The sequence below is a fragment of the Balaenoptera physalus genome (genome assembly GCF_965194825.1).
Source record: "Balaenoptera physalus genome assembly, chromosome: 4".
NCBI lineage: Eukaryota > Metazoa > Chordata > Mammalia > Artiodactyla > Balaenopteridae > Balaenoptera > Balaenoptera physalus.
The window spans coordinates 47,776,733-47,802,735 of NC_138891.1; the positions used below are offsets into that span (position 1 = coordinate 47,776,733).

Sequence of the window (26,003 nt, forward strand, 5' to 3'; positions counted from 1 at the left end):
TCATATTTTGTGAAATATTTTATAACAGCCTTACCTTTTGCAGAAGTTGCTCCCAAAACATTCCAAAGGAGCTGTTACAACTCTGTCCACTATAGAACATACTAGATTTACCATTCTTATGCCCACTGTGAGTTAACATGACCTATGTATCCATCTTCACATTAATTCAGAAAACCATATGCATCTAATGTAGCCAGCTTTCATGAAGGTGTAGACATTCGCCAAATACTTCTTGAGGACCTATTATGTCCCATTTACTTGGATAAATAATGGCTACAATGATAAACAAGACAGATTTGTATTCTGTCCTTGCAGAAAAGACAGTTTAGATGGGAGGTACAGACAAGAAACTCAGAATATTAACTACTAAATCTGTATGAGAAATAATACTCTAGAAGCACAAAGGAAGGAAACTAACCCAACAGTTGAGGTTCAAGAAAGGCTTCTTAGCCTAAGTGATGCAGTGTCTGGTTTTGGCCCAGTTGTTGAGTAGGAGCTCCAGACTGGTTTGGGGGAATGGGTGAAATTAGGGAGTATTCTGGGTAGAAAAAAAAGCATACGCAAACATCCCCACGATGAGTTAGAATATGGTTAAGTTTAAAGAATCTAAAAATGCCCAGCATTACTGAAACTTGAAAGGGACTTAGGAGAAGTGGGGAAGAGGGAGAAAAGAAGTGACAGTCACACAACTCTGGCAAAGGGGAGAATAAAAGCCCATTGCTACAGTCAGGCAGATACTAGTGGCCTAGGACAAGATAGCACGATTAAAAGAAAGTTTAAGGATCCAATATTTATATGAAAAATTCATCAGTGGACTTGGAATTGATTAGATGAGAGGCTGAGGAATAAAGGGCGATCCCTAGTATTTATGGACCTGAAGACAGGATTTTTGTATTTATGTTCATGAGAGATATTGGTCTGTAGTTTTCTTTTCCTGTAATGTCTTTTTCTGGTTTTATTATAAGAGCAATGCTGACCTCATAGAATGAATTAGGAAGTATTCCCTCTGCTTCTATCTTCTGAAAATAATTGTACATGATTGGTATAATTCCTTCCTTAAATGTTTGGTGGAATTCACCAGTGTATCCATTTGGGCCTGGTGCTTTCTGTTTTAAAAGGTTATTAATTATTGGTTCAGTTTATTTAATAGATATAGGCCTGTTCAGATAGTCTATCTCTTCATATGTGTTGGTAAATTTTATCTTTCAAGAAATCAGTCAGTTTCATCTAGGTTATCAAATCTGTGGACATAGAGTTGTTCTCTCATTTTGCCTTAGGTGGCTTGGATAGAGGCTTATTGATTTTATTGATCATTTCAAAGAACCAGCTATTGGTTTCATTTATTTTCTCTATTGATTTCCTGTTTTCAATATTATTGATTTCTGCTCTAATTCTTCTTATTTCTTTTCTTCTGCTAACTTTGGATTTAATTTTATCTTATTTTTCTAGTTTTCTAAGGTAGAAACTTAGGTGGTTGATTTTAGATCTTTTCTTCTAATGTATGTATCCAATACTATAAATTTTCCCCCTTAGCACTGCTTTCACTGTCACACAAATATTGATAAATTGTGTCTTTTTTATTTCGTTCAAAATATTTTTTCATTTCTCTTATATTTCCTCTTTGACCCTTGTGTTATTTAGAAGTGTGTTGTTTAATCTTCAAGTATTTGGAGACTTTCCAGCAATCATCCTGTTATTGATTTCTAGTTTAGTTTCATTATGATCTGAGAGCAGACACTATATGATTTCTATTCTTTTTGTTACTGTGTGTTTTATGGCCTAGAATGTGGTCTATCTTGGTGAAAATCCATGTAAGCTTTATAAGAATGTATATTCTGCTCTTGTTGGATAAAGTAGTCTATTGATGTCCTTTATATCCAGTTGATTGATGGCATTGATGAGTTCAACTCTGTCCTTACTGATTTTCTGCCTTTTGGACTTGTCCATTTCCGATAGAGGAGTGTTGAAGTCTCCAACTATAATAATGAACTTATATATTTCTGCTTGCCATTCTTCCAGTTTTTGCCTCACATATTTGAACACTGTTGTTAAATATAATATATAAATATTAAGAATTGTTATGTCTTCTTGGAGAACTGATCCCTTTATCATAAGGCAATGTCCCTCTTTATTCCTGATAACTTTCCTTGCTCTGAAGTCTGCTCTGTCTGAAATTAATATTACTTCTGCTTTCTTTTGATTAGTGTTAGCATGGTTTATATTTCTCCATCCTTTTACTTTTTTGTATATGGGTCTTTATTTTAAAGTGAGTTTCTTTTAGACAATGTATAGTTGGATTTTGGTTTTTGATCCATGCTGACACTCTTTTAATTGGTCCATTTAGACTATTGGTATTCCAAATAATTATTGATATAGTTAAATTAATGTCTACAAATTTGTTACTTTTTTCTTTTTTTTTGCTCTTGTTCTTTGTTGTTATTTTTATCTTCCACTTTTTTCTACTTTTTCTGGTTTTAATTGAGTACTTTACATGATTCCATTTTCTCTCTTCTCTTAGTATGTTAGTTTACCTTTTTTAAAATGCTTTTTAGTTGTAGTCCTAGTATTTATCATATACATTTAGAACTAATCCAAGTCCACTTTCAAATAACACTAAACTGCTTCACAGATAGTGTGAGTACCTTATAATAACAAAATAATCCTAATTCTCCCCTCACCTCCATTATATCACTGCTATCATTCACTTCATTATATATACCTATGAATATATATATATACAATATTGAATACATTGTTGCTATTATCATTTTGAACAAACTGTTGTGTGTTAGCTCAATTGAGAATAAGAAACATAAAAGTTTTTCTTTTATCTTCACTTATTCTTTCTCCAGTGTTCTTCCTTTCTTCGTGTAGATCTGTTTCTGACCTATACCATTTTCCTTCTCTCTAAAGAACTTTTTAAAAACATTTCTTTCAAGAAAGTCTACTAGAAACAAATTCCTCAATTTTTGTTTATCTGAAATATTCTTTACTCCTCCTTCCCTCCTGAAGGATAATTCTATGTTAACTCTTAAGTTCCAGAATTCTAGGTCAGTGGGATTTTTTTCTCAACACTTTAAATATTTCATTCCACTCTCTCCTGGCTCACATGATTTCTAAGCAGAAATCAGTCTTTACTCCTCTCTAGGTAAGGTGTTTCACCCTCTGGCTTCTTTATATTTGATTTTTTTATAATTTGAGAATGATATGCCTAGGTAAAGATTTTGGCATTTATTCTGCTTCATCTTCTCTGACCTTCCTAGATCTGTAGTTTGGTGTCTGACATTTATTTGGGCAAATTCTCAGTCATTATTGTTTCAAATATTTCCCTCTTCCTTCTCCTTTTGGTATTCCCAGTGCATGTATGTTACACCTTCTGTAGTTGTCCCATAGCACTTGGATATTCTGGGTTTTTTTAGGCTTTAATCTATTTGTTTTTCAATTTTGGAGGTTCTTATTGAGATATCCTCCTGTTCAGAGACTCCTTCTTCAGCCATGTGCAGTCCACTAATAAGTCTATAAAAGGCATTCTTCATTTCTGTCCCAGTGTTTTTGATTCCTAGCATTTCTCCTTGATTCTTTCTTAGAATATCCATCTCTCTGCTTACATTGCCCATCTGTTCTTGCATGATGTCTTCTTTATCCATTAAAGCTCTCAGCATATCAGTCATGCTTTAAATCCTCGGAACTGATAATTCCAACATCCCTGACATATCTGGGTCTGGTTCTGATGCTTGCTTTGTCTCCTTGAACTATGCTTTTTGCCTTTTAGTATGTCTTGTAATGTTTTCCCTGATAGCTGGACATGATGCACTCGGTAAAAGGAACTGGTGTAAGTAGGCCTTTAGTAGTGTACTGAAAGGTGTGGGAAGAGGGGAAATATTCATTTTATGACTAGGTCTCAGTCCTTTAGTGAGCCTGAGCCTCTGGACTGTGATCTTCCCATATGCTTCTCAGTTGTTCCACCTCCCCTTCAGCTGGGACAGAATGACTAAAGCAAGCTGGAGTTGGGTGTTTCCCTTCTCCCAGGCCAGTTAGGCTCTGCTAAAACCCCAGCAGGTTAGACTCTGATTAAATAATTTTTCCTAAGGGTGGATCTTCTGAAGAAGAACAGAAAGCTCTGGTATATTTAAAAACAACTTTTTCCCCTCCCCTTGCCAAAAGCATGAAGTGTTTTCCTCCAATATTCACTGTGAGAACGTGGTAGAATTTCAGGGGGCAAAACACACAAAAGTGTGTGGTCCCTCCAATGACTGGGTCCTTCTGGAGTTTTTAACTTTCTAAGTTGTCTACACTGCACCTCTTTCAATTCTTCAATTACAGTTCAGGTTTCTTGACCCTGGCACTGGTTCCCCAGGATGTTTCTGGTCCAGAAAGTTGTGATTCTCTGTATTTTGCCTGTGGGTCTCTATAATTTGGAGGCAGTGGTTGGCCCTGCGACCTCACTTCTCTTGTGGATCTAAGAAGCACTGTTGATTTTTCAGTTTATTCAGCTTTTTACTTGTTGTTAGGACTGAATGGTGACTTCCAACCTTCTTGCCAGTAGAAGCTCACCAGACCAGAAACCAGAATCGTCTGTTTGTTTTTTTAATAGTTCATATGAGACAATCATAAAAATTTGCAAATCTTAAATTTGCATTTACTTCATAGTGAGTTTTAACATTTTCTAATGGCCATTTGTATTTCTAGTTCTGCTAAGTGCTTCTTTTCAACATGATTGATTTTTAATTGTTACCATTTGGTCTCTACTGTAAATAAGGTCATCTTTTCTTTCACTCAAATTATTGAGATATATACTTAAAATGTAATACAATAGATTACACACATTTTAAGTTTACAGCCAATGAGTTTTAACAAATGTGTATATGTAATTACCACTAAAATCAAGATAGAGAAAATATATATCATCCCCAAAAAGTTCCTGCTTGCCTCTTTGCAATTAATACCCCCAAACAACCACTGATCTGCTATCTTCCACTGTGGAATAATTTTTCCTGTTTTAGAATTTATTATAAACATAAACATAAAGTTTGTACTCTTTTGTGTAAATCTTCTTTCACTCAGCATAATGTTTTTGAAATTTTTCCATGTTGATGTGTGTATCAGCAATTTGTTCCCTTCTGTTGCTGAGAACTATTTCACTGGATAGATATACCACAATTTGTTTATACACTCACCTTTTAATGGATATTTAATTGTATCTAGTTTTTGTCTCTTACAAATAAAGTTACTATAAATACTTATGTGAAAGTATGAGAGTTCAATTTACCACCACTTCTTTTATGGGCATGACCTGGAAACTGCATGTATGCCTTCCGTCTATATCCCATTAAACAGGGCTTGGTCATGTGACAACACCTGGCTGTGAGGGAACCTGGAAATATAGTCTGTATCTGGGAGACCAGGTTTCTGTCTAAAACTCAGGGTTTCTATTACAGTGGAAGAAAGTCAAGATGGAAATGTCAGGGATTGTCTTCATGTGAAGGGGAGAAATCTCATCTGGCTTCTAGATTTTGGATGGCTGTTGGTGCCATTATCTGATTTGACATTTAAGTGGATGGATGAGTAAACTGTTCACTATAACACTCTGATATATTTCCAGCACTGATTAAAGCTGAAAATATAAATTTGGGCGTCATCAACATATGGATGGAATTTAAAGCAATGGGATGAGATAAGAGTCCCTAGGGAGTAAGTGTAAGATATGGTTTCTATCTGATGATGCAATGATTTCACCAACTGCTTTCAGAGCCCAAGCTAAATATAACTATCACTAGCAGAATGCTAGTTAGCCTAAAACAAAACAAAACAAAAAATTCTTTTACCTGGTAATATAGTAAACTACTTAAGGATTACATTTCCCAGCCTCTCTAAAAGGTAGGTGTGGCTGTATGACTAAATTCTTACCAACAGAATGTGAGTGAATCTCCAGTCTGGATGCCCATCCCCAGACAGACTCTTCTATAAAAGGAAAAACTAACTTCTTTCCTATTTAAGCCACTATATTTGAATTTATTTTTAGCAGCTTAAGTTTTTATTTTCAGGATCAGATGGCCAGATTTAATAAATAATATTAAAATTTGTCAAAGGCAACGAGTAAAAAAATTTGCATATTGACAAAAATTCACTATGAAGTCAGGAAGTTGTAGACCTGGTGTTTCTTTTATTAAGTTCTGAGGACCTTTTACATCAGGATCACCACAGGTCCTTCTTATTTTTTCCAATACAGATTTTGGGGCTCCACCTTGGATTTATTGAATCTCTCTCCTAGAATCTTCATTTTAATAAGTTCCATAACTGACTTGATATAAAATTTTTGAAAATCAACTTTATAGAAGGACATAGAGCACTATTTTCCTCCCTCCTCAAGTAAATTAAATCTAACTTTGTGGTAAGGATCTGTCCTTGGGGTAGAAAATTTATTTTACTGTAACAATAGTCAGGAACTGGTCTATCAGATTACTGTAGCAGCTTAAGTTTTAACTGATTCAAGAAGTATATCCAAGTATTTCTTATGCTCAACTAAATGAATCTCCACTGCCACTCATTTTATTCATTCTTATTGATTTTATCACAATCTTGGGGGTTTTTTTTAGCATCATTTATTTGGGTTTAGTTTTCAAAAAGTATCAGGTTGCTAGTATTTCTAAACTGCTCCAAGAAATAAAGATACTACCTTACAGAATATTAATGAATATTTTCTTCATATACTTGCAATTCTTTCCAGTCATTGCCTCAATTAATTCTTGATGCTAAAGTTTAATAAATAATATTAAAATTTGTCAAAGGCAATGAGTTAAAAAAAAGATAGCTAATGTGGTTGTCCTCATTTCACTGAAGAGGAAACTGAAGTAGAGATATTAAATTATTTACCTATAAGAGAAAACCAAATTAATGGAGAAGGTGGAAGTAAAATGCAATTCCCTCACTTCTGTCTTTATTGAACTATTGCATTACAAGTCACAACCAATTAAAAACATGATGTAAGAGCTAAGCAGTATAACCTGTTTATCATGTAAACTATGGGCCCCAAAAAACTGCCCATTAGCAGTTTGTAAAATGTTTCTTTTAGTGAATTTTATTGACCTTTTTCACTATTAAGTTTACATAAATATACATAGATATAGACAGATAGGTGAAGATGTAGAAACTTTTAAAAATAGAAAATATATTCACTCCAAATTTTCCACACATATCAAATCTGTTTATATCTGGATGTATTTTTTCCAGCCCTTTCTCTATCCATATCACTAATCATTTAATTTTCACATAATTGTGATCAAATATAAATTCAGATGGCATCTAAAAAACATAGTGTTTCTCAGCACAAGTGAAATTCAACAGAAATCCATTGGGTGGAGTTGTACTATAGCTTAACATTTCGAAGTATTTCTCAACTGTGTCTTTTTAACTTTTTCTCCAGTCTTCATATAGCTTATGGCTAAGCAATATTTGCTATTTGAAGACCTAAAAAATATTTTATTCCAACTGGAAATTGTTTGGAGATTATTGGTTTAGGCATTATTCTCTTTTCTGATTGTGTCTAATACAAGTCACATGCAATTTAGAATTTAATAATCCTGTCAAAGAATATAGTTGCCTATTTTCCAAAAAATATGCAGATTAATGAGATTAAATAGAAAATAACAATTGGCTTGGTAAAAAAAAAAAATGCTGCTCTGTCTTTTCACCTCTCAAACTCATGTTTTTTCTGCCATCAAAAAAAGACAGGTAAACATCTGATATTCCAACTCCTCTGAGCTACGTGCACCAAATATGCAAGGTTTCATTAATGTTCACCCATTCTAATACATGCTACAGAAAGTTGCCAGAAGTTTTAAGTATTCTTGAGGAACAAGCTCTCAAAAAAACTTTTGTACCTGCATACACAATCAGGTTAATCTCTCTCTGGCAGAATTTCGGACTTAAGTGTGCATTAATATCAAGGACCCAATCTTAGAAATTCTGATTCAGCCGTAAGAGGTGGATCTCAAGAATTTCACAGGTACCTGCAATGGTCCAAGGATCACATGTGAAAGCACCACCCTGAGGGAAGAACAAAGAAGATGGGGACTTGGCCTCAGTTAGTTCTCAGTCTTGAGCCATGGGAGGAAATAGAGGCATATGAAAACTGGCCTGTGACTCAATTATCCCTCCAATTCCATTCATTCATCTTCTGAAGGAAGAACTAAAATTTTCTCACTTACTCCCTAGGGTTCATTCCCCAACCCTCTCAAAAATGCACCAGCTACTTATGCCATTTAGAAGAATGAAGGTCAAGATTGTAGTGGGAAAATGATGAGATATGGGAATTTACATATTGTTCTAGATAAGTATTTTCTTTGATTTGTTAGGAATTACTAAATTCTTTCTTAGGAAAAGATAATGTTCTTGAATATTCTGCTTTTGTTCTCACAGTTTGTATATAATAGTTAACAATTTTGGTCCTAGCTGATTTCACCAGTAGTACTGGTCTTTTTATGCAGGAATAAGTTTGTGAATTTTCTTTTGCTGGGTATACAGTAAGTATAGGCAGGATTACTAGTGTTAGAAAGCAGCCTGGCACCATGGAAAGATCATAAAGAATCCTGAGATCTGAATTTGAATCTTAATTCCATACATAGTAGCTGAGTAAAAAAGGGGCAGGTTCTTGACATCCATGAGTTTCACATTTGTAAAATATCAATAATAGTGCTTTAACAACTTCATCATGATGGTTGTGATGAAGTTCTCAAGAGAGCAAATAATGAAAATACTTTGTAAGCTGTGAAATGTTTTGAAAATCACAATAACCTTGTTTCTAACAACATATTCACACTTCCAAGTCATTATCCAAAAGACCACTGGCTGTAAACTATGCATATGAATTCAAGGCTGGGAGTCTGTCAAAATGTTCATCAATGAACAATTAAATCAACACTGAACACCCTTTCTGTTTTCAGTGCAATGTCAACTCTGATACAGCCATTAAAGATACATTCCTCATGGTGCAGGTGATTACAATAGAATTATAGAATATTAGAGTGAAAGACATCTTAGAGGTGTGTTTCTTGATCATAAGACTCACTTGGGGTGTTTGTTAAAATCTCCAGTTTCCTAGTCCCACATCAGATCTAGTGAATCAGAATCTCCAGGAGACCTGAGAATCTGTATTCTGTAATAAATACAAGGATATTGTTATGATCAGAAATAAAAACCTAGGAAACTGTTTCTAAGCAACTTTTCTCCAAACTCCTATACAATGTTAAGTATCACTGAGACATTCAATACCCTTTAACATTTTGTTGACTTAAAAAAAAATACATGCACTACGTGAGAGCTGTGAGTTAAGTTTTTGGGGGGCAAAATGAAGACTGCAGCCCTGGAGAGAGCGTTTCAGATAACTCTGAGAAACTGCTCGAGGTGAGTGGTGGAGCCGGGATATATAGGAGTTTTTCAACAAAGGACAGGTAGTTGGGAACGTCAAAAATTATTGTTAATTGAAGAAAACCAGATATCTCAAGTTAAGGAATTTAGCGCTTTCCTATGTATGGGAAGATGCAAGAGCCTTGGCTCACTGAAATCATTCCTCTGATATGCACCTCAGCTCTCTGGGGCCAGTATCCTGACACACCCTGAGTTTCCTCAGGGCTCACCACGGGGAGTGGCTGCAGTCTGATGGCTGCTAGATGGCAGGGATTCTTTTCAGCCCTGAGTTTCCTCGCCTCACGTTGGAGGGCTGCAATCGTTGATGACTGTGATATCCTTTGTTTATTGATATGGCAGGAAATATTTCATTTCTCAGTTTCAAAGGGTAATGCATTCTATCATTGGTCTTTCAGTCAAAGAGTTGGAAAGACAAGATCGCATACATGAAACAGCAGCAAGCACTGTAATTGGTGAGTTTTGTGATGATACACACGGATGCTATGTGCTGGACACCTTTGCTCAAAGTAATGTGGACAAAGACATACCTAGAAAATAAAAGCATCCAATTCCAGGTTAATATTTGGTCTGGAGAGCATGACATATGTGCTTCTACAGTAATAAATATTCAAAAGTAGTAAGGTTTTTACATTCTTATTTTTATGACATCAATTAACCTATGAGTGGCATTTTTAGAGCTCATACCACACCCATGCCAGACACTGTAGAAAGAAATAGGAAAAATTACGTGTTGGTTTCCTCCATTCACATGTGGCCCTGAGCTTCCTCAGAGCAGGCACCATGCCTCATTTTTCTCCCTGCCCCCTTTGCTCTGGGATGGAGAAAGAGCTGCACCTCCTTTCCCAACTCCAGGGTATAGAAGACCAACTTGGGTCATGTTTTAAGAGGCTTTGAAATGGCTAAAACGTCACCAGCTTGCTTTACGTGGTCCCACCTTCTCCCTTCTCCTCCACTCAGTACAGGCTGCACTAGGAGAGCACCAGCTCCTTCTCCCTCACCATGACCCTGCCATCCTTCTCATCCTGCCTTTCCCACATAAGTGTGAAGTCTACATGTACTGGCCTGGCCTGAGGCTCACCCAAGAGGCAACTTAAACCAGCTTCACCATATCAGGGTGCACACTTTTTTTCCTTTTCCTTATATCTCTCTCTATTTGATTCTGGCCCATTTTGCCTTTCAGCCCACACACATCATAAATTACCAGTTTGGAGGTGTGAAGGCAAAAGTATGGAGTTAAGAGAGAAAGCCACGTGGCCTGCTTTGGTTTGAGGGTTTGGCTTACTTGGTATATAAGGAGCCTTATTGCTTGATTCACTCTCATTAAAGTTCTACTTTAAGGCCTGAGTCCAAACCTCAATTAAAATAAGGTATTTCTTTGTTTTGCTTTGCCTTCTTCATATCTTCGTCAGGGATCACCTGAAAAGGAAGATAGTTGCCGCGGCATGATTACGGAATTCCTTATTCTTCTGGCAAAATTTCTCCTTAATAGAGCCCAATTTAGTCCATGCAAAACTGCGGTCTCTGAATGTATCTCAACTAGTGTGCTGACCCTGGGCCTGCTTGCCCTCAGGTCCAGCTTTGCTCTCTACACTCCACTAAATGCAGTGGAGCCGACTGCCACAGAGGCATTTCCCCGGTCCACGTCAGCTGCTCCCAACTGGGTTCTGTTGTTGAATGAATAAATAAATGACCCTGGAAACAAAGTCTGTCTGCACGACTGTAAACTTGAGTGATTGAAAGAACGGGGACTACTACGGTACACAAATCCAGGGGACAACATTCACTTTAAAGTGTACCTGAATGACATGTAAGGGAATTGTATGGAAAGTAGCTCATGTGGCCATTTTCAAGGCATGAGGCAGAAGGCTGTTAGCATTGGCAGAGATAGAAATGAGAGGAAAAAAAGAGTTTTAAGGATGATAATCTTATAGGTAGAGTGAAATAGTGGAAAGAACACTGGATTAAAATTGGAGAAACTAGTGGGACTTCCCCTGGTGGTACAGTGGTTAAGACTCCACACTCCCAGTGCAGGGGGCCCAGGTTCGATCCCTGGTCAGGGAACTAGATCCCACATGCATGCCACAACTAAGAGTTCGCATGCCACAACTAAGGAGCCAGTGAGCTGCAACTAAGGAGCCCGCCTGCTGCAACTAAGACCCAGTGCAACCAAATAAAGAAATAAATAATAAAAATTAAAACATTAAAAAAAAAATAAAGTTAAATCTCCTCAAAAAAAAAAAAATTGGAGAAACTAAGATTGTTCATATAGAGGGGATACAGGGAAGTCACCACGACGGATAAAATCACTGAAGGAGAAATTATGTGTCAAAATATACAACAGAGATAAGGTTGAACTTAGAGCCAGGCTAATATCCAGAATTAGCAGGGAAAAATAAATGAAAGAAATGCAGAAACGGGACAGATGAATCATCCCATGCAATGCTTTGAAAGACAAGGAAGAAAAAAAAGACGAAATGTGTCTAATGGACAGAGAGAATAGGGGTCTTCAGATGATACAAGATAAATGCAGTGCCTGGACACTGTTAGAGAGTTAAAGTGGCTGCGGGAGAGAGACCACGTGCTTGGCTGTGCAGAAAATTCCCTGTTACAAATCCTTTTGCTCTATAAACTATTATAATTGCTATTAGGTTCCCTGAGTTTGTGATTAAGAGCAATGACAATATCTAGATTTATCTGAAAGCAATAGTACTTAAATTTTAGAGTGCATTCATATCACCTGGGGCTTAGTCACTCTCTAAGGCTCATCTCATGAGGACCTGACTACTTAGGACTTTCCCAAGCCTGCTAATTCAGTGTGACTCAAAGGACCAGTGTGAACTAGCAAACTGTTTGTTACCAGTACTGGAAGAAAGAAGCACAGATAATGAGAGGAAGGGACTAGAAACTTTCTAAACCATCTGACATTGCTGCAACACCCAATCCCCACGATTAGTGAACTTGTCTCATTGCGCAGAGCATAGAACAAAAATGTCAGTCCTCCACAGATTAAGGAAAAAAAGGACCTTCATCACACAGAGTTTAGGAAACCCTGATCTAGATAATTCTGATGCAGATAGATCACGAACCAAAATTTGAAAAAATATGCCATTAGGAAGTTCCATGAGAATCTTAACTAGGTCACATTTGAAATGTGTTTTATGTGTATAGAAAAGAAATATTGTGCGTGTGTGTGTGTGTGTGTGTGTGTGTATTTATTTATATATCAAAGTGGTATCCAAATGGACTCATAACTTTCAAAAGGTAGGTAAAATTGAGATTCACAAACCTAGAGAATTTTGTTATATTTTTATACCTAGATGTGACCTATCTTAAGAAGTAGTAGCTCATTTTGTTTTGTTTTGTTTTGTTGAAACAGGCCATGAATGCCTGGGCATGTTATAAATATTTATGATTTATGACTGAGAGTGTGCAAATGACAAAGTCCTTGCAAAATAAACACAACGATCATGGTACACTAAAGTCTTAAAGTTTTGTCAATGAACACTTTAATTGGAAAAATTACATTAGCAAATTTTTTGTGCCCTTTTCTTTTGAAGAGCAAAGGGTAAGGAAGACTGAGATATATCAAAACGACCTCAGAGAACTTAAACGATCACGATTTGTCTCTGCTTTTCGCAGGACTTAAATAAAATACCACCACAATGTCAGATTTGGTTGCTGTCACTGGAGAGGAAAGACCAGGGAGAAAGGCGATGTGCCCTAGTCTCATATGGTAAGCATGGCACTGCCTACCTGTTTTTTTCTCTTTCTTAATCATTAAATCCTTGAATATCTCATTTATAAACATGAAGAACTCAGCTACTCGCCTGCAGAAATGTTGAGATATTCGTTAAGCACAGAGATTCTTGGTGGTAGAAATCAGGCTCCTTTCCATAAACTCTTTCTTCTACATCTCACTTGACTTCCCTCATTTCAATTTCTTTGCATTTTTCAGGTTTTTTCTTCAGTCACCAGTTGAATTGCTAAGTTTCATTTGACTGAGGAAGAGCACTGCCCCAGGCTTGCAAAGATACACAAGTCACCTCATAGCTACTGTATGGATGACCCATGAAAATAAATAAATTACTCCCATCCCATTCCAACATAAGTGCGCACGCGCACATGTGCACAAACACACACACACACACACACTTTTCCTTTTCCATGTCATGAGAAAATTATCAGATACGTGTTATTTCCTTACTTTATCTTCCTTGAAACACTGCCTAGTCTCATATATTAATATTTCATTCCCAAATGTAACATGTCAAAGTGGAGAGTTGTGTTGACCAGCAAGAAGTCAGAAGGTAAGAAATTGCCCTGCTACCAAAAAAACTATTGTTAGTACAGCAGACAATAAATAAAAGGGAAAGGCAGGAGGGAGCCTTTTATGCTGAGAAAAATGCAGACCATGACAGAACTTATAAGGCTAAGAAAAAACAAATCATCTTTAGGAGAACTTTCACTCAAAATGGTTTTGCCTTTCAAAAGGAAAAATGCCCTGCTGAATCAGCAGCCTTTGGGGGGAAAAATCTTATGCGGTTTTCTAAATACTAAACTTAAACTCACTGGCAAAAAAGAAGGTGGTGTTTGTATGTAAAATGAGAATGAGTTTAAGCTCAGCAACTTGCAAGTTTCAGATGAGGACAGTCAAGCAGAGGGGTTGGGGAGAAAAGGAACAAAGCACTTTCGGGCTGGTGGCATCCGGATGTGCAACAGAAAAATCCACATTGTTGGGAGTGGGCCCATTTCACCCTTGCACTTTATTTCATGGGTGTGCTACAAGATGAAAAAAATGAATGAGTTCTAATTCTTGCTCAGTCATAGAGCCTTTCAGTCAAGCAAGATAACACATAATGGACCTCTACAATGGAAAATTGATTCGTGGGCTCTCAAATTCTTCATTTTGTTTATGTTTCAGAAATGTATAGATGTGTAAGGACGTCTTACTAGGGTTTTTTTTTTCCCTTTTCAATATTTTATCACAGCAAAAAAGGGATAATTTGACTATCACTGTGAAATGCAAATTTATTTTATCTTGAAATGTCAGATATACTATTGTCAGTCTACAACAAACATAAAAAGGAATAAGATTCTCTGAAGGACTGGATAACATAGTCAATAATATGCTTGTACTGTGGAAAATAAAAATCCCCCTCCTTCAGAAAAATATTGTCTGGATTTTTATGAACTTTAAAATTACAGGCCATAAATTGTGATATGTATGTTGTATTGGCTAAGAAATATTTTCTATATCTAGTGAATTTATTATGTAATATGTACAAATCAAATATATAAAAATTTAATGAGTGTTTATAATCACTGCTGGTTGGTATTTACTCTAAATCCTTCTCTTTTTTGTCTAAAGAATTGTGATAGCACATGAAAGAAAGTTTAGTTTTAGATATCTGATATTTGCAACCTTTTAGCAAAATTTAAGGACATGTGAGACACCAGAAATATATTGTTCTTAAATAGGCAGGGTATTATCGTAGGCCAATGTGGCTTCATTCCAAACCTTGTACGGGAGTAGATAATTAAGAGCCATTGTTAAACTGATGAGAATGGGCAAATATCAGATACAAGAAAAGGTAATTTACAGAGATAATCCACGTAAAAGCTAAAGCTGCTGAAAGTTTGATTAAATCACGAAAGCTGTTGTTCATTCACTCACTCATGAAATCATTCATTCAGTCACTCACTCAATAAGTATCTTGTGAATACTTCATCACAACAACTGTTTTGTTAATACAGCACAGGGACAATAATTGCCATTTATAGAGTACCGGTTATGTGTCTCGAGAATAGGAAAAAGATCAAGTTAGAGACAGTGGCAGTGACTGAAGTCATTGGAATTGTTGAAATAACCCAATGAGAAAAGGTAGATGATACAGAACTCTTGAACTCTGTCATAGAAAAGGTAGACAAAGGATAAGGACCCTGAGAGGGAGACTGAGAAGGAAAGAATGAGATGATGACCAGAAAAACTATGTCACAAAAAATAAACAAGGAAAGAGATTAATTCGAGATGAGGATAGTGTCCAAGGGAGCTAAATGCTGCAAGAGAATGAAGACTGAAGCACATTCATTGCACTTGGGGAATAGAAGATTGCTCCTGAACTCTAATAGGATATTTTCATGAAGAGGTGGGATGGAAAACTGACTGCACTGAATTGCAGACTGAATGAGAGATGAAGGTGAAGAAAAAATCAATATAGGTTTTTCTTTCCTGAACTTGACTTTTAAACTGAATGGGAACTCCTGACCTGAAATTAGTAATTGAAGAGGACATTTCAGTGAGTCGTTGTCACCAACAATTAAAAAGCCTATGATGTAGCACAGGGAGATCAGCTCGGTGCTTTTTGCCCACCTAGAGGGGTGGGATAGGGAGGATGTGAGGGAGACGCAAGAGGGAGGAGATACGGGGATATATGTTTACGTATAGTTGATTCACTTTGTTATATAGCAGAAACTAACACACCATTGTAAAGCAATTACACTCCAATAAAGATGTTACAAAAGAAAAAGCCTATGATGAGAAAGATGCAGTAAGCGCTTTCTCCAACTTGAGCAACCAATAAACTCTTCCCAACTGGAAAAGAGACTATCATAGCTCCCTTTATGTTATGTTGATTTGCAACCTAAGTGACATCTTCAGAGATAATTAGCCCTTAATAATATGCTTTTATGAGCACCACTTCTGTGTGAAGGGTCTAAGAAAGGCATACATTTATAAAGAAGAATATCAATAAACGCTTAAAGGCAATTTGGGCAAAAGCCAACTTACATTTTTCCCGACAGTGGAAAAGTTTAACACATCTTTCTTAGTAATTTATACAATGGAGACACCTTCCAGGGAGCTCATGAGATTGGAAGTGTGTATGCAAAAGATGTAAATGTTAAGGGAAATCTAAACTATAGGCCCATTAATAAGATGTTTCTTAGGATAGTCCTCAACGTGAGCACCATGGATATATCTAGGAAAAGGTTTTACACTTCAGATTTCACTGCAGATTAGTGAGCTCTCTCAGTTGTTCTACTGTGATCTCTAGGAAGGAAGGAGAAGGGAGAGGGAAGGACCTTGAGGAGTGGCAACCAAGAACTAAGCCCTAACATTATTCCTGAAAAGAAGGCAAGGAATGGAAATTGTGCAAGGTGGAAAAGTTTGAATTTTGTGGGTAGGACTTAGCATTTGAAAAATAATAATCTAACTCAAGAGATCAGTTTTCTCCTAGTAGTTCCTGAATGGCCTGTCTGCCTACTGACACAGGAACTGGGAGGAGAGGCTATTGCTTGCGAAGCTGGAAGCTTTCCCATTCAGTCCACCACTAGGAGCACCTTTTGCCTGTTCGCTCCACTCTCTGCCCTAAGTGGCCACTACGTCAATGTTTACTTGGTCTGCTGGGTGGCGCCAGATCATCACATAACTACAGAATCCCAGCAGCATCAAGCATTTCAAAAACTTCAGATGCATGAGTATAAACGTACAACCTTCACTATATTTTTTAAATTTTTCTAACAAAATCCAAATAACGATACCAGAAAGAAAGAGTATGAAATCTCTCAAGTGTAATACATTAATTTAAAATAGTTTTTCCTAAAATTAATGCTAAAACATTTTTATATAGAAGGAATGCCCAAAGGTAATGTCTGTATCTACATGACTTTTCCAATCAGAGAGGCAAATAGAGGTGCAATATGGTTTATGAAAACAATATCCGAGTGTTATAATTACTGATATGCTCTCAGACGGTTCTGGGAAGATCTTGACCTGGTCTTACCACCAGCTCAGTGTAACATCTCCACTGTGCCCCAGTCCCTCATAGTGCCTCCAAGTTTATCTTTGGCTACCATATTCTCCTCCAAGCTTATTTTAGGCAACTGTAAATTCATCTCCATACTCAACTCATAATCAGGCCCAAGTAGCCTGCAGAGGGCTTATTCACTCTCTCCGCATTAAAAATATTCCTGTCGTATGTCCCATACTTTCAAGTTTTCACTAAGCAATAGTTACTTTATTGAATTAATTATGCAGAAAATGTTTTGAATGATTCTATGGTAGATACTGCTACTGGTCTATCAAAATCCATACTCCTATTTTTCCATAGTAATAGGGTTCAAACTGGATATGTGGCTATCTAGCTAGAGACTATATTTTCCAGATTCCTTTGCAGCTGGGATGTGACTTAGTTATCATCAAGGGACGGTGCATGGAAGTGATAAGTGCAATTTCTACCTCACTGGTTTAAAAGAAAATTGCCTGTCTTAGACATCTGCTCTTTTCCCTTGCCTTCAGCCAGAACATGGACTTGTCGGCAATTCAGCTTTTACTGCAGAGATGAAGACATTTCCTAGGAACTGACAGATCTTTTAAAGTCATTGTATTTAGGACCTACTTTTTTTAAATAGCAATTTAGCCGTTACTTAACTAATACAGATGTTAATAGAGCAGTGAGTTTCATCTCCCACGTTTGCATTTTTGACACAGGTGGCCCAGAGACCTATTTACTTAATGACAAATAGCGCCTCTACTACAAGAATTCTCCACGCCTTAGCAAGTCAACCGTGTCCGCTACTCTCCCAGCACTAAAGATTTGAAGGAAAAAACTATGTCTTTCTAGCTCTAGCATTTAGCACAGGTTTTAGTACAATGGTAGGTATAGAATAGATGTTTGTATAGAAAAGATGTTTAAAAATATTGGGAATAGGAAGGGTTTACAGCCTCTAAAGTCCTGCCACATTGGCAGCCACTTAACCTACTTACACACAGGGTGAGCCCTGCAAAGGTTAGGCTTTATGAGCACCACTACTGCTACATTGATGGATATAATATCAAGCCAAAAAAAAAGACCATATGGCTAATGCATCCACATTTTGACCTGCCAGAAAATGCGGCAGCTCATCAGAAGATCAGCAGTAATACTGACATTGCTAACTTTATTGACCTCTGAACTGTGCTTTAATATTACGTGTCACAAAATTACAGGAATGGTGAGATACCTATAGGCTTAATTAAAAAAATACTGTGGAATTAATTTACCAGATGAAAGATAATAAGAAATTTGAATCTTTAGCATTCATGTCACTGTTTGGATGCTGTATTAAAGCAATCATGGCTCTCCCTGGTGCCTCATCAAACGCTGTGTTTGGATAAGTTAGGGCACACCTGGGCAACACTGACCTCATTTAAGCATTATTCTCTAAAGGACACTGTTTGAGAGCATTTCTTAATCTGCTCTACACAATAATCTTAGCTTCAGTTGTATATTTGGTCTGCCAAGTCTAGGTACCCATCTATAACAAGCCTGGAAACTGATTTTTGTTCTGGACTTGATAATAACAGCAAAATAAGGCATGGAAGAATGTACTCAACCTATAGTTTTTTTGACTTAATATACGCCCAAGAAATACAAATAATATCTTGACGGTAATTTTCAATGCCTCTTCACTAAGAAATCAGAGCCAAGTGTAGACAGAGAAAATGTCTCTTAGGACCCAGGATAAATCTAAGATACAGGATGGTCTTAGTCTACTGTTCTCTGAGTCTTAGAGTGTTCCCTTTCTCCTTCACTCTTCTTTGTCAGGTATTCTTTTAGATTCACCTTCCCTTGCTTTTGAAGATTGAATATAAAAGGCATGATAGGTAGCTCTGGGCTTGGGAGAGATATAAACAAGCTGCTCTGCCTGATCTGATTCCAGTTGAAACTGCCCTATCATAAATCAGAGGATTTCATTTTTGTCTCCCTCTGTCCAGTTCAGCCTATGAAAAAAATACTTTAGAGTTAAGGCAAAAGGTCATTATTAATAAAGCATTTGCATTTTCCTGGTCTGGAAACTCCTAAGAATCTGGGCATGCTGACCGCTAATATTTGCAAGTCATTGGGAAGAGTCAAATGGAGGCCCACATACCATATGTCTAAGTATTTAAAAGTTATAAATCCAGCCAAAAATTTAAAGGAAATATGTCTATTCTCTTACCTTAATAAATAAAACTTCAAAATAACCTGGAAGGCCAGATTTGAATTTAGAATTCTTGAATTAATTGGGTTCCTTTAGCAAAATATGGCAGCATAAAGACAGCCAGCCCCTCATCCCCAGAAGGAAGTAACCCACTCTTTTCTCTTTCACCCTGCCTCTGGCTCACTCTGGAAGGAGTGTGGTTGCATGTCCATCCCAACCTGTAAGTCCAAGCTCCATCTACCACCCTGCAAATACCAGTCCTTTGGCCCTTTCTTGGGTCTCAAGATGGTCCCTCTAGCTGTGCAGCAATTCCTAGAGAGAACAAACTCTTGGGAGTGCCCTACACTAATGGTGAAAGAAGGCTTGGGACTGCTTGGGAAGTGAATTCTAGGATTTCAGGTATCCAAAGCATGATCTAAAAGATCTAAAAGAGAGAGTTCCAAGCTCTGGATGGACTCATTCCCTTGGTTTTGCAGATTTTTAGCTCCTTGGTCAAAGGAGGTTTATAACAGGGGACCCAAACTCTCTTGCCTGGGACTAATTGTGAATCTAGGGTAGCAGTAGGCAGCCAGGAGAAGATTTGGAAGTTGGGTTCTGGTCCTGTTTCCTAATACAGCCACCTGATTTCAACATTTGGGAAAGGATCCTTTTGAGTATATCAGTTGTGAGCTATGTTATACAATGGCATGGGGATTGATCACATCAAATCAGGTTCCCAAGATTGGTGAAAGACTAGGAAGAAATAATTTGGGGCAGAGCTATGATAAGCATTGGAAATGAGAATTTTAGAATTGTTTACAAAAAGAACTATTGCTACAGCATATGTCATATTGCCCTAGTTACTAAATTAGTCTAATTAAGATCTAACTTTTAGTCCCAAGTATAGAGCTATAGAAATGATTTTTTTCCCCTTTAATTAAGTGGGTACTTACACAGGGACATGTGTAAGACAGCACTGATAAGACACAGGCAGGGCTGAATACCACTTCCAATTTCTCCCTTTAACTAGAGGAATCAAAGACAGTGCATGGCCAAGGAAGAGATTTGGGTGTTACATTTTTTCAGCATTCTCTAGGCAGCATTGAACAGGAGTAGATCGCATTCATAAACAGTTTTTTGGCTCTTCCAGGAGAAGCCCATGGTTGCATGTCAGACCAAATTGTTCATGTCCTGCTGACTTAGGCTGTAAGGGTGGGATGGCATTTAGGCCTTCCATTTTATGAGTGCAACTGGGTGTAATTCTAACATCACCCACAGTGATGAGGCACTCTGACAAACAGCGTTCTGGACAGAACCCTTTAAAAATGGATCCCAATGCTAAAAGTCAACCGCAGGCTCCCATTTCAGACTTACAGATATCGCCAGTTATTTTCTCAGGTTGCATCAGCCCCCATTTATATATAGGTTCTGATTAATTTAGGTGAGAGTCTGGTGCCCAAAGAGAGAAAGTTCATTATAACATAGCAATTGCTTAGGGAGGCCCAAACTTCATAAAGAGAACTGTCCAGGGGACTTACACCAAAACAGACACCTACAATGATATGTAAATAAAGTGGTTTATGCCAGTTACTAGAACTGTAGTGATTATGTGCTGATATCATGATTGACTGAGACTCTGGGTAGGGTAACTAAGTTACTTAGATATAAGTAGAAATCTGTAGCATATAATTACATATCTCTTATTTCTAGTGAAAGGCAGTGTTTGTCCAGCTCTCAAGGCACTTCTCTGAGACCTAATTTATATTCCTTCATGAACATCAGCCCCTAAATACCTGTAAGCAATAACTATGTTAATCAGGGCTGAACATATAACCCAAATTGGGCTAATCAGATTATTGCAAGCTGGAATAATCTGGAACTGTAATTCAGTGATGCCAGCCAGCCTCTGCTGGTGGGTTGGCTTGTAAATGTGGAAACTTACGTGGGAACTTACTTCATACTTAACCATATGCATAAAGCAGCAAAAAAAGCTGATCTACAGAGACAAATGAATTTATCAGGATCCCAAAGAGAAGCAAAGATGAGAAACCATAGTGTTCCAAAAAAAAAAGGGTAATGCTTTAATAATCTCCTGAACACTTGATGTTGGTTACTTCCAGTTTCTTGTCCTTCCTGAAACTTGGTTGCAGTTTCTCCCTTGGTAATCAAAATACCCCTATATCCTCAAATAAATCCTCTTTCCTGTTTCAGCATGGTAGGTTTCTGTAGCCAGAGAGCCTTGACTAAACATTACTTGAATTTCTAATTTACCCTGTAAAGAACTCTGCAAACACTGGGTAGATAAAGATGAGTCTTGCTCTTCTTTTAACGCATGTTCTCTACAAAACAATTTCGATGATGTTTTATTTCCTCAGGGGAAAAAATACACACACACACACACACACACACACACACACACACACACACACACACACACACACACGTAGTTTTTTTAATTGCATTAACTCTCTGTTGCCCTTCCTATGGCTATATTCTGCTCTGTAGTCATGCTCTGCAGTCCATCTGTCCTGCAGTCATGTAAAGGATTTTATAGCTATTCTGTTTCTTTTTCTGGTATGAGAAAAAATTGGGGGGCTGGGGCACAGTAGTACTTGAAATAGTTACCCACATTATGCAGCTATCTCTATGATGTGCCTATCTCACAGTACCGTACACTCCTGGTTCCCAGACTTATGCTGCTACTTCTTCCACCCATCAGTCATCTCATTTTTTTGTTTTTGTTTTTGTAATCTTTAACCATCTCTTATCAGTGTGGCCTATGTAAATATACCCTAGGGGTTTACAAGAATTTTGGTCTCAGGGTATCTTTCCACACTTAAAAATCACTGAGCACACCAGAGAGGTAAATATTTTTCATACTAAAGAATAAAATTGACCAATTTTTAAAAATATTTATATTAGTTCATTTTTAAATAGCAATAATAAACCTATGACATGTTAACATAAATTATGTATCTTTATTTTAAAAAACTACATTTTCCAAATTTTAAAACAGTCACAGGGAAGAGTAACAGGTGTTTATATTTTTCATATCTCCTTTTTATATCTCGTTTAATAGAAGACAGCTATAGTTTCGTATCTATCTGCGTTCAATCTGTTGCAGTATCATATATTTTTCATGTAGCCTATGGAAACTCCAGCCCACGCTCATGAGAGACTGAGAGTGAAATGGGCAAATACCTTCATAATATTATTATGAAAATAGTTCAGACTCATAGAGTCTCAGGTACTTTCAAGAGTTCCTAGACCATACTTCAAAAAGTACTGCCATACACCATAAAACCACAATATTAATCTAACAATCAAAAAATAAAATATTAAATACTTTACATAAAGTAAATCTTTTTGTTTTGGCTTTTAACTAAACTAAAAAAATTCACATATTTGTGGCATCTTATACCACTAATTTCTGAAGGGAAAATTACTTTCCTATTATAAATTTGCTAATGCATAAAATACTTTGGTGAAATTTAAATTGAATCTGAAAAAGCTTATATAATCTGTCCATATAGTGGACTAGTTTGTTAACTTTTCATTGTCCAATAGATAGAATGAATAAATTAGTAACTTACTTTATTAAGTGTCTTAGAAGACTAACATTACCTTTTTCCTTTGAATGCTCACATATAGAATTGGACTATTCTAGCATTTTTCAATTTGATATATTTTTTATCCTAACCTACTGGTACAATAAGTATATAAATAAATATACTAGTCTAAATCGAATTGCAGAATTCTATACATCTCTAAAAGGAAAATGTATGCTGTGATTTGGTACATCTGAGAAAGCTCAAACACCCCAACTCCCAAATTATCTTTCTTCAGTAATCTCTAGATAATTTGATCCAACACAATTTCCTCTCTTAACAGTCTTTTGAAAATGCACCAGAGTAGAACTCCCTTAATCATATTCTATCTGTTCTCAGATGATTAGTTCCATGTCAAATTCAATATTTATAAGGATATCGAAAGTTACCTCCTTATTCTTTTCTCCACTCTGGACAGGTACAACACTTCAAGGTGATGTTAAGGGCAGGGAAATCAATTTAAGAAGTAGCCTACCTGGACTGCAGTGAAACATTGCACAAGACATGGAGGAAAACATGTATCTACTTTTTCCCTGTTGAATTCTAGATTTTTTTTTCCAAGGTGGAGACAAGATGAGAAAATATGGATATTAAACTAAATAAGTAACTATTTATGTTGACTTTAACAATCAGCAGGGAAAGCAATGTCAGCAGCTTCCAATTCTTTTAAGACTTAACCCTTTTACATGCAAATCATATTCTTCCCTTTCATGTTATCATTTTGTGTATATAGCTGAATTTTCTGTCTTTGGCCTTGAAAACATCAAACTGATCTGCAAGTAATTTATGGCTGCTAAAATAAAACTCAGCTCTCTTTAAAGCCAGGCAACAAAATCCAGATCACAGCAACATAATAAAAACATTAACAATGACCAGCACCTAATCAGAATCACTACATACGCAAAGAAGCAGAAATGTGATCCATCAGTAAAAGGAAAATCAACCAAAATAACAGAGATAATGGATTTAGCTGACAAGGGCTTAAAATAGCTATTATAAATATATTTAAGGATCTAAAGGAAAACTTTTAAAAAATTGGAGAAAAATGGAAGGATTTTTAAAAATAAAACTTCTAGAGCTAAAAATATAATATAATAAAAATTTTACTAGATGGAATTCAGTGAAGATTAGACCCTACAGAAGAAAAGATTAATGAACTTTAAATACATTAAAATGGAATCTATGCAAACAAACCAAGTTATACATAAAAACATAAACAAAGCTACAGTGTCCTGTGGAGTGATGCAATGCAGTTACCATACATGCAATTGAAGTCCAGAAGAGGTGGGGAGAGGAAAAAATGTTTGGAAAAATAATGGCCAAAAATTTCCAAAACCGATATTAACTATTAATCTATGAATCCAATAAGAACAACCCCAAGCAGAATAAACACAATGAAGATAACATCACAGCACATTGTTATCAAATTGCTGAAAAGCAGTTAGAGAACAGGGCCACATTACCTAAAGGGAACACTTTAATTGTGCATTTCTCAGCCTCATGAACTGTGAGAATTAAATGTCCGTGTTAAGCCCACCCAGTCTATGGCATTTTGTTGTAGCAGCCTAAGCTAAGATACAACACCAGAGGGATGGAATTACTGAGGGAGATTGAGTCTCTGATAGTCGTGGGACCTCTATACCAGCCATGGACTGACATTCCCCAGTCAGTGAACTTTTGTTATTTTAAGTCACTATTTTCTGAGTCACTGTTATTCATGGTTGAAACAAAGTCTACCTTACACAATTATATACAATTTTGGGGTCCTCATACTGTCTGATAAGGCAAACATATACCTGAATTGGTGACTCTAACAAAGTTCTTTAATAACTTCGATTTGATGAGCTCCTCACTGAGCAACTGCCAGGATGCAGCAGAGTCCTAGGTCCTATGAGAAACAAATGTGAATAAGGCTTTATTACGATGCAATTAAAAAACACACAACTCTTCCTGGGCCCATTGTTATATGAGCAACTCAAATAACTCTTATGATACAGGGGAGAATGTTGGAGGGAAGAAGTAGAAATCAAGAAAGACTTGGATGGCATTTTTAGGAAAGGAAATATTTGGACTAAGTCCTGAAGCTCAATTAGAGCTTTGACAGACAGAAGAGAAAAGCATTTCCAGTCAAAGGAAGCAGCTTTAGTAGACACCACCCGAGGTGAGAGATCGGAGAGGTGCTGGATGACCAAGCACAGATGAGTGAAGCTTAGTCTAGAAGCTAGACTAGTCTAGAAGTCTTAGTCTAGAAGTCTGGGATTAAATTATGAAAGAATTTGAATATTGGCTGCAGAGTCTTGGTTTTATTCCTCATGCAATGAAGAGTCATCACCTTTGTAATTTATTTACCTCCTTACATTTGGATTTTTTTTTTTTTTTTGGCTGCGTTGGGTCTTCGTTACTGCACGCAGGCTTTCGCTAGTTGCCGCGAGTGGGGGCTTCTCTTCGTTGCGGTGCCCAGGCTTCTCATTGCAGTGCCTTCTCTTGTTGGCGGAGCACGGGCTCTAGGCGCGCGGCCTTCAGTAGTTGTGGCATGTGGGCTCTAGAGCACAGGCTCAGTAGCTGTGGCACACGGGGTTGGTTGCTCCGCGGCATGTGGGATCTTCCTGGACCAGGGCTCAAACCTGTGTCCCCTGCAGTGGCAGGCGGATTCTTAACAACTGCACCACCAGGGAAGCCCCCCTTTCATTTGGATTTTAATGTAATCTTTTCTCATTGGCCTTTTTCTTCACTAAATCTTGTGTTCTGGTGGCTTCTTTCAAATCGTACTGATTATCGGATCATTCTAATTATAGCAAAAAAAAAAAAAATCGTAGAAGAGGAGCAGTTTATCTTATTTCAGTGGTTCTCAAAGTATGGTTCCCAGACCAGTAGCATCAGCACCATCTGGAAACTTGTTAGAAATGTAAATACTTACTTAGGACCCAATCCAGACCTCCCAGGGTGGCGCACCTACCCTGAGGTAGGGACCAGCAATCTGTGATTTGACAAGCCCTCTAGGTGATTCTGATGCACACTGAAGTGTGAGAA

The 26,003-nt window shown here is 37.0% G+C and overlaps 1 protein-coding gene across 3 annotated transcripts in view; it reads right to left on the minus strand.

Annotated features, from left to right (window-relative positions):
- Positions 1-1,119: 1,119 nt before the first annotated feature.
- Positions 1,120-26,003, minus strand: part of SERPINI2 (serpin family I member 2) — a 64,690-nt gene continuing 39,806 nt past the window's right edge. For 2 of the 3 annotated variants that reach the window (XR_014262616.1, XR_014262618.1), the window contains one exon: positions 1,120-25,758. The gene's annotated coding sequence lies outside the window, so the exon portion shown is untranslated. The remainder of the gene's footprint in view (positions 25,759-26,003) is intronic. The other variant, XR_014262617.1, reaches the window with a different exon arrangement.